The sequence below is a fragment of the Aythya marila genome, assembly GCF_965140915.1.
Source record: "Aythya marila genome assembly, chromosome: 1".
In the NCBI taxonomy this organism is placed as follows: Eukaryota; Metazoa; Chordata; class Aves; order Anseriformes; family Anatidae; genus Aythya; species Aythya marila.
The window spans coordinates 161,388,223-161,402,042 of record NC_139042.1 but is presented as its reverse complement, the minus strand read 5'-3'; positions in this window follow the sequence as shown (position 1 = coordinate 161,402,042).

The following is a 13,820-nucleotide window of genomic DNA, read 5'->3' as shown; positions in this document are numbered from 1 at the left end:
GCTAGCTGCTTCATGAGGATAATCAACTTGCCATGCATCCCTGATGCTTTGCACAGCAGAACAGAAAGATAGAGAAAGCTTTAAGGAGACAGAAACAGTGAAGTGTGTATACAAAAGAAAAATAACCCACAGATGAAACAACAGAATAAAGTTGACAGGTAAGAACAGTAGAACTGCTTGGATTTTTCCACTTTATTCTCCTGGGGGATCCTCCCCCAAAGTGTTTTTTCCATTTTCCATTTGGAGAAGGTCCCTTCCATCTTCCTGTCACTGCTTTGCTCCACAGTCCTGGTCCAGAAGAGAGCTGTGATAGCTGCTGTCTGTCCTCCATACAACCTGGCTGTCAGAAGAGCTGTGGTTTGGGGTGATCAGCTTCCAGCAGCACATGGGAAGGCTTCTCTGTCTCACCACTTGCCCATCGAGTACATCCAACCATGCTAAAACATTGTGCTTCCTGTGAACTCACACCCTGTAAATCTGCAAAAGCAAGGAGGCTGAAACAGACCCACACCTCCCATGATTTGTCCCTTCCACTTCTGAGGGTCTGGGCCCCACCTTGGACATCGACACTGTACTTGGTATTTTATTAGTTGTGCCAAAACCATAAGTAAACCAACTTCTGACTTTCAAAATGGTAACATAAGCTTTAGGTAACATAAGCTTTTTCTGTCAATAGAAAAATGCCCCTCCTGCCCCACCCATGTCCTTGCCACTTGGGTTCACAACAGGTGGGAAAGCAGAAATAGAGAGTAAGCAAGCGAATATAGGCCATTTTTATGAGAGCCAGAGTCTGGGTTTATGCAGACTAGCTGTAGGAAAGGTTAGACATAGACTTGTAAGAGATGATTATAGTATACCAGAACTTGAAATCCATGTGTATCCAGGAATAGTATAGGGCAGGAGTAGGTTAGGGCAGGACTGCAAACAGGTTGCATAAGATCAGAGACAGGCCAAGGCCTCTCCGCATTTCTTCAACACAAACTACTATCTTCACATACCATGAAGACCAGGACTGGTCTGCGGGAAATGGAGGGAACACTTCCAAGGGATATTTCCCACAGATTTTCCCCATAGGTATTAGCTTAGTTCATTCCCTCCCTATTGGGAGGACATTTTGTGCCAGGGGTGTGTGTGAGAGAGCATTTAGTCCTATGGACCAGCAACAGCCTGCCTGGCTCTGAAACTTCAGAGTATGCAGAACAGTTTCAGGGGCTCTGGTGCACCCATCTTCAGAGGTCACTGTTGCCCTCTGGAGTCTCCCAGTCCCCATCTTACATGTGGTAGCAGAAAACTTATTTTAGATTCACAGCTTCACCACTGGCCTGTGGGGAGTTGAGGTCTGTGGTGTCATTTTCTTGATGTGTGCTGTTTGTTGGAGAGCCCGTGCAGCTAGTGACTGGAAGAGCACCCTGAGAAGAGAATTATTCCTATTGCTTGGAGACACTCCTACCTATTGCTGTGGATAACAGAAGGAAAGGAACCATTCTGGAAACTTCTCTTTGCCTCTAAGTATGTTGGCCTGGCATTGCCCATGTCTCAGCTGCCAATCCCTGTTCACGGTCATTTACTGAATTTCTCCCAGGCAGAACATGCATTTCCCTTCCTTCCTTCTTCCTCACCACAGGTGAGCTCCTGCCCTGTGCCAAACTCTTTTGGTCTGCTTTTAAGTCAAGAAGAAAACCAATTGTCTTCAGCCTGGTACATCATGCATGAAGAGAGGAAAATGGGATACCAACAATGGATTGGCATCTGACTGAAGAGTAGATGCACAGCCCTCAAATTGGCTAAGCTTATTGAAGAAGGATGGCTGACCTATACTGTAGAATATAGTTAGTATCCATCCCTGTATTGCTAAATGGTGAGGGGGAGAGGTAATAAACTTGCTTCCTAAACCATGCATCTCTCACCTTGTCCTGAGTCTCAGAAATATTGAAGGACTGGAGGGGAAGAAGGATGGGTCTGTTTCTCTTCTCCGTTCCAAGGCTGACAGTATGTTCCCAAACTCCTCGATGTCTGTTGAACAGATGTGCTGGCTGGGCAAAAGAGGGCAGGTACCCAGTTTCACCCCCATCTAACTCTCATGTGGCTAGCCCATTTAGAGGCCTCCTGGGCTTTCTTTTATTATAGATTTGGGTTGAAACTCTGATTATCTTCTCTGCACAGACTACAGAATGACAGCAGAGTTCACCTGACTGACACATGGGAAGTCCCATGATAACCCTATTGAAATTGCTGGCAAAACTCCACATCTGGGAGCCGTAGGTAAGTTTTAGAGAAGTCACTGCTAGGTTACAAGCCACTAAATGACTCCCACTAGTTTTGAATCAAGCATATATACTGTAAGTGAACAAAGTGAGTTAACCTACACTGAGGCTGTTAATTTTGCCTGCTAGGCACAACTGAAAAACAAATAAACAAACAATCATAAAAATTACAGGTACTTCATCTGTCCCTTCAGAGTTCAACCACATAAACTGCTGAACTGGAACAACTACAGGGACAGAAAGACCTCACAGTGGAGAAGGGGAAGTTATGGAGACTGGGTGATTTGCATTGGGAGTTTCCTAGAGCAGATAGATGACTGCCCTAGGATATCTCTGCTCCATTTGGGAAGATTATCTTGGTCAGTTCTCCATCCACTTTCTTCATCTTTCCCTCCCTCTAGGTTGCTAAATGAAAAGGCAGGATCAGGAGGCCTTTAAAAGAATGATCAAAAGAAAAAGCAGGGTATTGTTTTTGAAACTGATCAGTGGCAGGCAGGTCCATGTTTAACAGCCCTAATTTGGACTTTACCAGATGATCTCGCTTAAAAAAAAAAAAAAAAAAAAAAAAAAAAGAGTCCTCAGGGTTGGCTCTGCTTTTGTTGTAAGTGCAAAGAAACATCGTGGCCAATCGCATTTTGTCTTTGACTTCAGTGGGACTAGTATTTCACCCATTGAGCATTGAGTATGTTTAATTGATATTTCCCATGCTCAGATACTTTTTACATTTCATTCCCCTCAAATCTACTACGTCAACTTCCAGTCAGGAATACAGCTCTACCTGCAGCCTTCAACTTGGTTAATTCTGCTGCAGAAACAATCTTACTCTGAGGTAAAGTCTTACTCAACTGCATCAGTAACCTATCTGGAAGAAGAGACATTTGCCAAGGAAGGTTAAGTGGCAATCAGAGGGCCTGACATATATAGAAAGGTGAGAAACCTAAATATGAATAGGCAGGCTGAGCACCAAGTAAGAGTAGGAGGATGCATGAGCATACAGAAGTATCAGAAACACCTGAATGTTAAGGATGGAAAGGAGTTGATTAAAGTGGTATCAGAGATAAAAGCAGGAGCAATAGCAGGATCATCTTTTCAGAGATGATACATTCACAGCTAAATATAAAACCGAGCTTTGATAATGAAACTTGCCACATACAAGAACAGTTTTTCACAGCAAGTTATTAAGCCCCGTCTGCTGAGACCTTAAACCTAGACTCAGAAAGTACCTTATAAGGCAGGAACAAAGCTGCCACAGCCTCCAGAATGGAAAAGATGGCCCAATATATCTTTTTCTTCCATAATTTCTATAATTCTATGAGCTTTCATATTTTGAAAATAAAATTCATTTCTGTTCATCGAATGCTGCCACTGCCTGTTGTCTTGCAGAAGTAGAAACCTCTCCCCAAAAAGTTTCAGCTGCCCTTTATTGCAGTCTTTCGTCACTGTCACATCATCGTCTTCAGGCTATCTGCACCAGAAAAAAAGTGTTTAGGCACTAAGATTAATAACAGGTTTATTGGAAGGGGTGAAAATGCAATAGGATGCATGATTTTTAGCCTCTAGCTGTTAATGCAGAATCTTACACACTTTAGCACTCTTTGCCCATGGAAAACAGGAATGCTGTTTCTGCAGATATTGGAAACATGGCATGTTCACAACATTCTGCTTTCAGAAGACAAGTAATTTTTGACCAGTTGCTTTTAATAAACTAAGAAAATATGACTGTGAGTATAGCAGTGCTTTCAGAAAGGACATTTTTTCCAGCTTACCCACCATATATTTTTTTAGCATTCCTGAAATGCGGTGTGTCATTTTTGAAATGAATTAAAGTTGATATGGGGTAGAAGAGTAAAATAAGCAGTGGGAATGGAAATGAATTCTTGATTAAAGAAAGAATGCTCAAAGTAGATATAACAACAACAACAAAAAGACTGTGGAAGAAAACTGCTCTGTCAGTGACTTATTTTCCCTTGGTACATGTTATGAACTATACTCTCAGAAAGAAACCAGAATCCCAACAGGAGTCAGTGGGGCTAGAAAGGTGACACAAATGAGAGATGGACAAACAACTGTAAATAAATTTCCTGATCATTATTATTTCCCCTCTCCCCACTTCTTAATTTCTTTTCCTGGTGACAACAAATCTTAATTCCACCTTTTTTCTCATTCTTGTGTATCACATGCAAGGTAGTTAGCCCAAATTTCATGGAGTGAAATGTGTTCCATTGGGAAATAATTGCTCAGTTGGGAGTGAGGAAGGGGAATGTTTTATTACACATCTTGGAAAAGGAGATGTGTTCAGATCATTAAGCCATACTTTTCTCTCTGGATAAAATCAGATCAGAGGGCACTGGAGACATGACAGCAATGAGAGAAAAAGATAGATGAACATACACACTGATAAGATGGATGGACAGATATGACAGATGCTGATAACAGGGTTTTAATATATGGGTTAGAAGAGATTGTAAAAACTACAATCTTCCTTTGGCCAGATGTGGAAACTGTTTTCTGAAATGTTACATTTAGCGTTAAGAATTCTGTAAAAGCATTAAAGTGATCTGATGTATATGATTTATAATAACTATAAAGAAGCTACCAGGCTGTAAATGGAAAAATGGAAAGGCTCTGAGGAGCAGAAAATCATGGGACAACAGAAATAATTTGAAAAATAGTATCCGCAAGTAATATAGACACTTTCTCACAGGTATCTCCAGAGAAGAAACTTCTTACTGAAATAAACAGCAATCTTGTATCTAGTCCCTGTAACTGATTACATCATCTGCTATATTTAGAATACCTCCAGTGTAACCATGGAAACTGCTTTTGCTAAAACTCGCATTATTCCATTCAACATTAGTTGACACTATGGAAATACTCTAGAAGGCTCACAAAACAATTAATGTATCACTATTATTATATGCCTGTATGTATAGCTATGTGGTTTTGTCTTTTCTTGAAGTATGCATTGTGCATACCTGGAGATATCAGATTTCTGACAAAGACTACAAAAAAACAGATACATAGCAATGGAGTGAGCATACAAGACTACAGGAGAATTCAGAGTACATCCTCTGTACTTTCTTTCAGCCCAGCTGCCCAACGATAGGGCTTATGCTGTCACTGTGCATCCACATGTCTGTGTGCCTTTTTTTTCCCACATAATTTTTGAACCTAATTTCAACCAAATTTGATGAAGACAAGAAGAGAATGGAGTTTTTAAAAAATCTTTTCACAAGCTTTGCAAAGGTAAAGTTATGCAGAAAGAAGTTTTACCAGTGATCCCAGTGAAAAACAAGCAGGGCAATCCATATTAGACACAGCAGAGTCTTTAAAAAAAAAAAAAAAAAAAAAAAGCAAAACAAAACAAAAAAAAAACAATCAAGAAAAAAAAAAAAGAAAAAAAAAAAGAAAAAAATACCTAATGTAGAAAGGAATTCAGAATACTTCCAAGCAGGAGTCCCAGAATCAGCCTTCCAAACTGGAGGAAAGGAACTACAAACATTTCAATATAAAATTGCTTTAAATTTATGCAAGCAATTTTCTGAGATTAAAAGGTAAAGCTAGTACTAGGAAACAAAGGCTTATGTTACACAGCAAGTACAGACAACCAGTTTTCACAGTACAGGAATGTTACTATAGGTTCCAAGATACATCTATGCTCTGCAGCATGTTCAGAACTGAGCTATAAAATGAGAAAGAGGTGACTACATGTGCATACCAAAGTTGATTGTGAATAATTGCAGAAGGATCTTCTGATATTATATGACTGAGTGATAAAATGGCAAATGAAGTTCAGTGGTAATAAATATGAAACAGGGAACGCATGTGGACAATAACATAAACTATACAGGTACAGGGATGAGATAACTTACCAACTATTACTCTGAAAGAAATACTGTATTTGTAGTCACCTCAGCACAATGATGAGTAAAAAAGGCAAATCAGATATTCAGAGTTATTGGAAAAGTTATCAGAGCAAAACAGAAAATAACCTATGCCATTTATAAATTCAGGGTGCACACATTTTTATGACTCTCTGTGATTTTAGTCACCTCAGAATTGATGTGAGAGAACTGGCTAACATGAGGAAGAAGAAGAAAACAGAGCCAGGCTATGGCATCCTTTCAAGAACAGAAGAATAGATTAGAATTCCTCATCCTGGAAGAGAGTCGGCTGAGGGGTGGTAAGATTAAAGCCTACAGAAACTTGAATAGTATGGAGAAGATGAAGGGGGAGTGACCTCCTTCACACTGGGGAGAGGATGAAACAGGAAGAAGGGAAATGACCTTGACCCCAAATTCCACTTCATGTGAGAGTCCTGCCAGTGGTGTGTCTTTTACATCTGTCCCAAGTCCCATATCCTGTCTCTGAGTAGTGCTAGCTGAGAGCATATGTTGTATATGAGGTCTTAGCACCACTGCATAAAGAGACTGCAGAAAAACAGAGGAATCATTACAGAAGTGGGGAAGACATTTCTAGTAACTATCTAAATGAGCAAACACTCACCAAAGATATTGATTTTATTCCATTAGAGCTTTATGGGTAGCATGCTGTCACTAGCAATAACCTGATTCTGCAGGAGCATGATGGCAAGACCAGCTGGATCCTTCAACTGAGTGGCACAACACTTGCTTTGAAAACACTACAGTTTCAAACCTTTTCTCAAGAACAGCTGCCACAATTTGCCCTTAACTTACAATTAATTGGTTGTGGCATGGGATCAGATCTGTAGAACAAAAAGGATAGTCCTGATAGTTTGAAATCTTCAGTAAAAGGCCTGAAGGAGTGAAGGTGCTTCTGCCTAGTTCTAGGCCAGTGCCATGGGCTGAAGGCAGCAGAACTCCTGCTGGCCTCCCACTGCTCCCTGGGCTGTCCTGGCACCCCTCTTCTTGTCACCAGGTTGTAAAAAAAGGTTGTTGAAATGTTCTAAACAAAAAATAACCAAGCAGAAAAATCTACTCAAAATATTGCTCTGCTGCAAATGATGGCCCACTGCTTGCCAGCTGCTGGGTGGGTTTTGTCTACATGGCTTCTGAGGAAAAGTAGTCAAATGGACTTTGAGTGCAGTGGCAGAGCAAAAGACAGCAGCAACAAAATGTCCCCAAAGTCACTGGAACGAAGTACCTAAAAGTCAATCCTTGCAATATCAAGTGATAGGGTTCCCACACATACCATGGATAAGGGAATGAGTCCTTCCTTCAAAGACAGCTCTGCAAAACCTTCATGGTGCAGATCACCAGTTACACTGTACAAAAGAATCGAATCATTATCGAATGCATAAAATCTGTAAATATTTCATGTTGATAAAATATTTTCACTCATGTGTAGTAGACTGATTTTCAAATGAGACAACTCTGCCAACTTTAATGTTTTTAACAAACTTTTTCTTAGGCACCAATCGCCATTCAGTCTTTAGAGTATCAAAGATGTTAGCTTGAAAAGCATAACCTTCCAAAATATTTTGCAAACATTTAATGGTATGTCCACTTGTACTATTGGAATTCTTTCACAGAAAAATCAGATTGTTACCAACATCCAGAAACTAATTAGGAAGGAAAAGTACATTTCAAACTGCAAATTGTCTTTTCTATACTCTCAGAGCATTACAAATTGAATGACAACTTGATTTTCAACCCCCATCCCCTTCTGCAATGTTAAAAATGTGAGTGGAAAAATAATATCTCACCAAGCTGAAACCTTGTTTTACAAATACAAGTTTTAGCCCAAGGCAATAGTTTCAAACAGTCAAGTGGGAAATCCTGAAAATAGGGGCTGGAATGTCCTGTTAGAGTGGAGAGGCACCCTGAACTAATGCGTTGTCTACATGATGTGTTGTAGCATCTTATTCCTGCTAATGGGGTGGAGATGATTTTGGATTGATGCTATTTTTGTATGCAAAGTCATTAGACACCTCCAAGTCATTTCCATCTCACTTTAATCCTTCAGTGTAACATAGACAGTTTCATAGTCCCACATAATATGAACCAGCTGAGTGGATTCCAATTTATCAGGAAACTATAAATTGCAAAATACCAAACTGAAACTGCAGCATCAAACCCAGTGATCACTGTCCCATACATTTCAGATTGTTATTTAAGGCCTCCAGGGAGATCAATGCTGTATAACCTATTTCTCAGGATTCCTGTCAGTTATATGAACTCGGCAACTGCTTTTACTAATATATTATGACTTGTTTATGATACTGGAGAATAAGTGATGGGATCAACATGGTCACGGAGAAACAGGAAATGATGTGGAAATTGTCTGGAAAGGGTATCATTTTTTTTTTTTCCTGGCTATATATGCACATACCAAAGGACGGTGCTATTACTAATTTATCCCTTAGGCCTTCATTTAAGCCCTTCAGACATTGTGTTTGAACCTAGATGTGTCCTCTTTGTCAGAAATGCAATATCGAGGATAATGATACAATTTTAATCTGCCCCTCAACAACAGTCACAGAATTCAGACTTAAGATTTAGCTTTAAAATTAATTTTTGAAGTTACAAAGAAAATTTGTCAGAGAAACTTTGTTTCTGTGGATTTCTTCACAGATTATGTGGCTGTCAGGCAAGCAACACCCCATTTGAGAGCAGCCGATAAAAGAGCTCATTTCAACCTCCGCTGTGTTCGCTCTTGCTCCCTGCTGGTGCAGGGAATGGCTTCCAGCAAAGAGGAGGCTGAATCCCTCCAGCAGGGATTTCCTCTCCAGCTGCTGCAAACAAGATGGATCCACGAGGCTCTTTGTGGGAAGTAACACAACAAGTTCCTGCTGAGCAGGAAATTTCCTAGTTACACCTCCATTACATTCCCACTTCCTCAACCAGCACTTATCAGTGAATAAGCCAAGTCTCACCAGCAAGACACTGGAAAAATCAAACAGAAAGGCAAGGTGGTTACCCTCCCATCTTTCTGTAGGAGTTGCTTCTGATAAGGAGGCTTGGAAAGTAGTTATGGCTAAAAAGATCAGGGCACTCAACTGACAAAATTTCATATCCTTTTTTTTTTTTGGTCCTTCTCCAAGCCAAGCCCTCTCGCTCTGCATCCCACTACTACATCATATGTGTTCACATCCTTATGCACAACCCCCTGTGCGCCAGCACCTGAGGAGCATATCTTTCACTCTGCCAGCAAAAGACATCACATCCCTTGGGAGACTGCTGCATGCAAACTGTTTTCAGTGTTATATCACAGATTTCCCAAAAGGCTCATGCTATCAATACAATAACTCCCATTTTACAGAGGGTATAACAACAGCTGAGAGCTTATATATTTTTCTTAGAAATTGGTAGTAAGAATAATAGATTTAACTCAGAAATACGTTTAAGTACATATTTAAGTACATTTGCATTGTTCTCTAGGACTACATTCTTAAAGACTTATTATAAAGCTCTCTTTAAATCCTGTTGATTAAGGTCCATGCCTATATGGCTTTCTGAGTAAGAGAACTTCACCAAATTGGAGTCTCATGTATACTATGGATGGCTTAAAAAATAAAATGCTGTTCACTGTAAGCACCCAAGAGACTACAGGAATATATCAAGGGCTTTCATACTTACTGTCAGGCATGAGCAGATTCATTTTGGGTCTGCCTTCTGAGCAGAGAAAGTATCAGTGAGTTGGAACTGTAGCACACAAAATAAGAGAAATCAACACGATGGTCTCATCTGATAATTATAGTGCAATGTGCGTTCTGTTGCCTTCCTCCCCACCCCTGACAAAAAAAAAAAAAAAAAAAAAAAAAAAAAAAAAAGGTTACTTGTTTTCTGCAAAGCACTGAAGTAAAACCATTTGTCTAATAACAGAAGGTTTCATTTCTGATTACTTGCAATGCCTTAGTGTATCCTACATCATTCTTATATGGCAGTGAGTTTTGCAATCAATATGATCCTAACTGTGATTCTGTGACAAGGTACTTTAAAAGACAATGCTCTACTGTCATTTCCCATGTAACTCTTCTTCCTCCTCCTTCTTCCCTCCCTGTACAGTGCAAGATGTAGCCTGAATGAGATACTTGCGATGACATCACCTTAATTTCATACACACAGACATACAGATCTCTCACGGCAAAATATTGTACAGTGTATTGAAATAAAAGCCATAATGAGAAGAGTTAAATTGTAGGATGTGTTGGAGTTGTTAAATGGAAACTATTAAAGCCTTTCTCTTTTCTGTCACAAGACATGGTACATATCTTCATAGTATCACAATTCAAGGAACTATTGAATTAGACTAGGTAGATTCAAGTTCTCATTCTTAATCTTGTTATCTGTGTCATGCTTTTATAATGCTACATTAAAGAACAGTGTTGTTTTCATGTAATCGAAGTGTTGTTTTCACGTAAAAGAGAGTCTAGTTATTTGAACCCTTGCCCAGCTTTCCTGTTATACATTGTTCATAGCACTTCATCATAGACATATGAATGCCCGAATGTGCATATACACACTGCCTAACTCAACCTGTCAACAGGAGTGCCTTGACTACCAATAAAATATGACCTTTTGAGGGTGAATTCTTGCAACTATGTAATGGCATGCAGTCGTGCACATTAATTTTAAGAAGTTGGAGGCTTGTCTGTAGAAGGAGATATAATAGTAAACCAGTCACAGAGATTTGGCAAAGCCATCAGAATTAATAGTCAGAGGCTTGAACACAAAGCTATCTATATTGAGCAAACATGGTGAGATGCTCAGCTTTATGGTTAAGTTAAGCCAGGGCATTTCCAGCAGCAACATCTCTGCTGCCATTTGGACTTAGCACTGATTCAGCCTTGACCTACCAAACTCCCATCACCATTTTCTGCAGCATGGACATACTGCTTCTATACACTTATGCAGCACAAGCTGACAGTGCTCAGCTCACCTGAGGCAGCTCTGGCTGGACTAGCTCGAGCACAAGAAACAATCTAGATGAACTATATGTTGTTCCTCTCCTGCCTTGCTAAGAAGCATGCAGTATTGATATAGGCTTCCCACCTAAGCAATGATTTACTTTCTCCTTGCTTAGCATATCAATTCAGACAGGATCAAAGTACTAGCTGACATGGCTGAAAACTAATCAGCTTATAATTTGCACAGGCTACCACGCTACTATTGTACATCATTAATAAATATGACAAAAATCAGACAACTCTGCTTGCTGGTCATTCATATTGCATAGGAAATTGACTGAGAATGTCATTAAAAAATCTGTATTCACTCAGAATCAGAAGCACTTTTTCCCATTTTTTTCTTTTCAGAAGTTGTCCAAATCTTTGAAAATATAGCTGATTTTGTAACAGTTGTGCTGATTTTGTAAGGTTTCAGCTATCCCTAAGTGGCAATCCCTAAGTTTTTTTTGTTGTTGTTGTTTGTTTGTTTGTTTGTTTTGTTTTTCCCTAATATTAAATGTATTGACAGGCTTTCTTGTTTTCAATTCTAGGAAAGTTCCACAAGTCCTTTTTTTTTTTTGTATGATTCTAAGTCATTAAATATCAGGCTATATGCAGAGGAGATGGGATGAAGGGTGAAGCAGATGAAGAGTCATCAGATGAATTGCTTATTATAAAAGATCTACTAAATTAGAACAACATTTTTGAGACACTGGAAATCACTCAAAACTCTTTGAAACAGCTCCACTTCTCTCTAACAATCAAAATATTTTGCAAAAGCCAGTCTAAAGAGTTTGTCTTCCTCCTCATACTGCAGGTATGATTGGCCTGGAAACATTTTAGCAGGGAATACAAGACCTTCCTAGCAATCCTGTGAGTTTTCTGGTGAAAACACGGTTAGTAAATGAAAGCCAACAGAAAATCAGTGTGTCTTTCAGCAAGGGGAACAAGCAATGCTCCTCAAAGTGCAGTGCAAAGGGTTCATCAGGATGCCTGTTTTCTTTGACTGCTGCATGGTCTTGCCTGCACGTTGCAGTCCCACCGTGGTGGTCAGGCCAGGCTTGGGGAGCATCTCTCCTGCTTTTTGCAAAACCTTTTGCTACTCTCACACTAGCCATGCTGCCACGGTCATCACCCTTTGGCTGGTGGCGAGGCCAGTGTCACTTTCTGTGGGACCGGAAGCTTTCTGGTGTTCTCCTGGCACACTTGATGTGACAGAAGGCAGCATGGCCTAGCATGTTCAGCAGTTTCACTGAATATGCAGGAATGCATCTCCTAGTCAAAGAGAAATTTGAGGCTTTTGATCACCATGTCTGGCTGATCTTTCTCATTCAATTAGTAAATATCAGCAAGGGGAAAATAATTCTGAGAAATTATGGGTTTTTTTAAAGGCTAATGTCATACATAATGTTATTTTCAAATGTTTTGTCTCAGGAAGATCAATTAACGAAAATAATAGACTAAAATAATCTCTAAGTGCAAGTATTATTGAAAATACTGAATAATAATAATTTAAGGCCATGACCAATAATAATTAAGGATAATGCTTGTCTCAGGCACAATAATAGTAACAGATAGCAACACCATTTTAGCTGGAGGAAAGTGAAAAAAAAAAAGTTTCATCTGCTTTGATATTTAGGATGCAGTCTTTGACTTTGTTAAGATAAAGTTGAAGAAATGAATTATTCATGTAAATGTTTCCATAGAAACAAGCCAGCAAGTAAAATAATGAAAGCAGCCACTTGTTTTTAAGGGGGAAATTACAAGTTTTAGCCCATTGGCTGTGAAAGTTTGACAGTTTGTACACTCTGAGGCAACTGCAATGTGTATACCTGCATCATATATACAATCCTGATTCACTCTCTATGATCATTTTTGGCTTTCAGAAGATGGCAGGAATGAGTGCCTCAGCAAGCCTCATTCTGCATTGGATAATTCTCTGAGCACCACCCAGAATCTAACTGCAATGAGTGGTAATATATATATATATATATTTTTTTAATAAACTATACAGCGCCGTTCCCTTCTTTATTAAAAGAAAACTAAGGCCAAAAATCCAAGCACACCAAATCAGAAATAAATAAATAAATAAAGAAAGAAATCCAGTGCAAAAATGATAATGAAAGGATTTTCAAATAGCACATTCATGTACACAGATATACAGCTTGGCATTTTCAAAGCAATTAAAACAATTAGGGTGAAACCTACAAATGGAATAGGCGATTTTTTTAAACTGCCTAGTGAAATTCAGAACCATGTTCTTGTGTCAAATCCCATTCAGTGCATGTGTAAATTCTACGTCAAAATGGCTGCCATGCAAGATCTGACATGATGAAACTGGGTTTCTTGAAAAAAAGGCAGCGGACTAGAAAGGAGCATCCCAAGCTTGCAGCTTGAGGCACAGCAAAATGCCAAAGTACTGATCCCCAGGACAGGGGTCTCTGCACAGACACCCAGCTAGGGAGCACTGTGGGGTGAGGACCTTGTCTGCTTCTGTGTGCTTACCCCATGTGTGGGTGAAGCATTGCTGGGAGCTGGAGCATTAACTCCCCAGAACAGTTGTGCTCAGGACACTCACTTGGGAATGGGAACTTCAGTATTTCAGTGATGACAGATCTAAATCAGAGCAACAGGAGGCTGCCTGATTGTTTTGGATGTTTCTGCTGGCTTTTGGAGGTCTCTCCAAT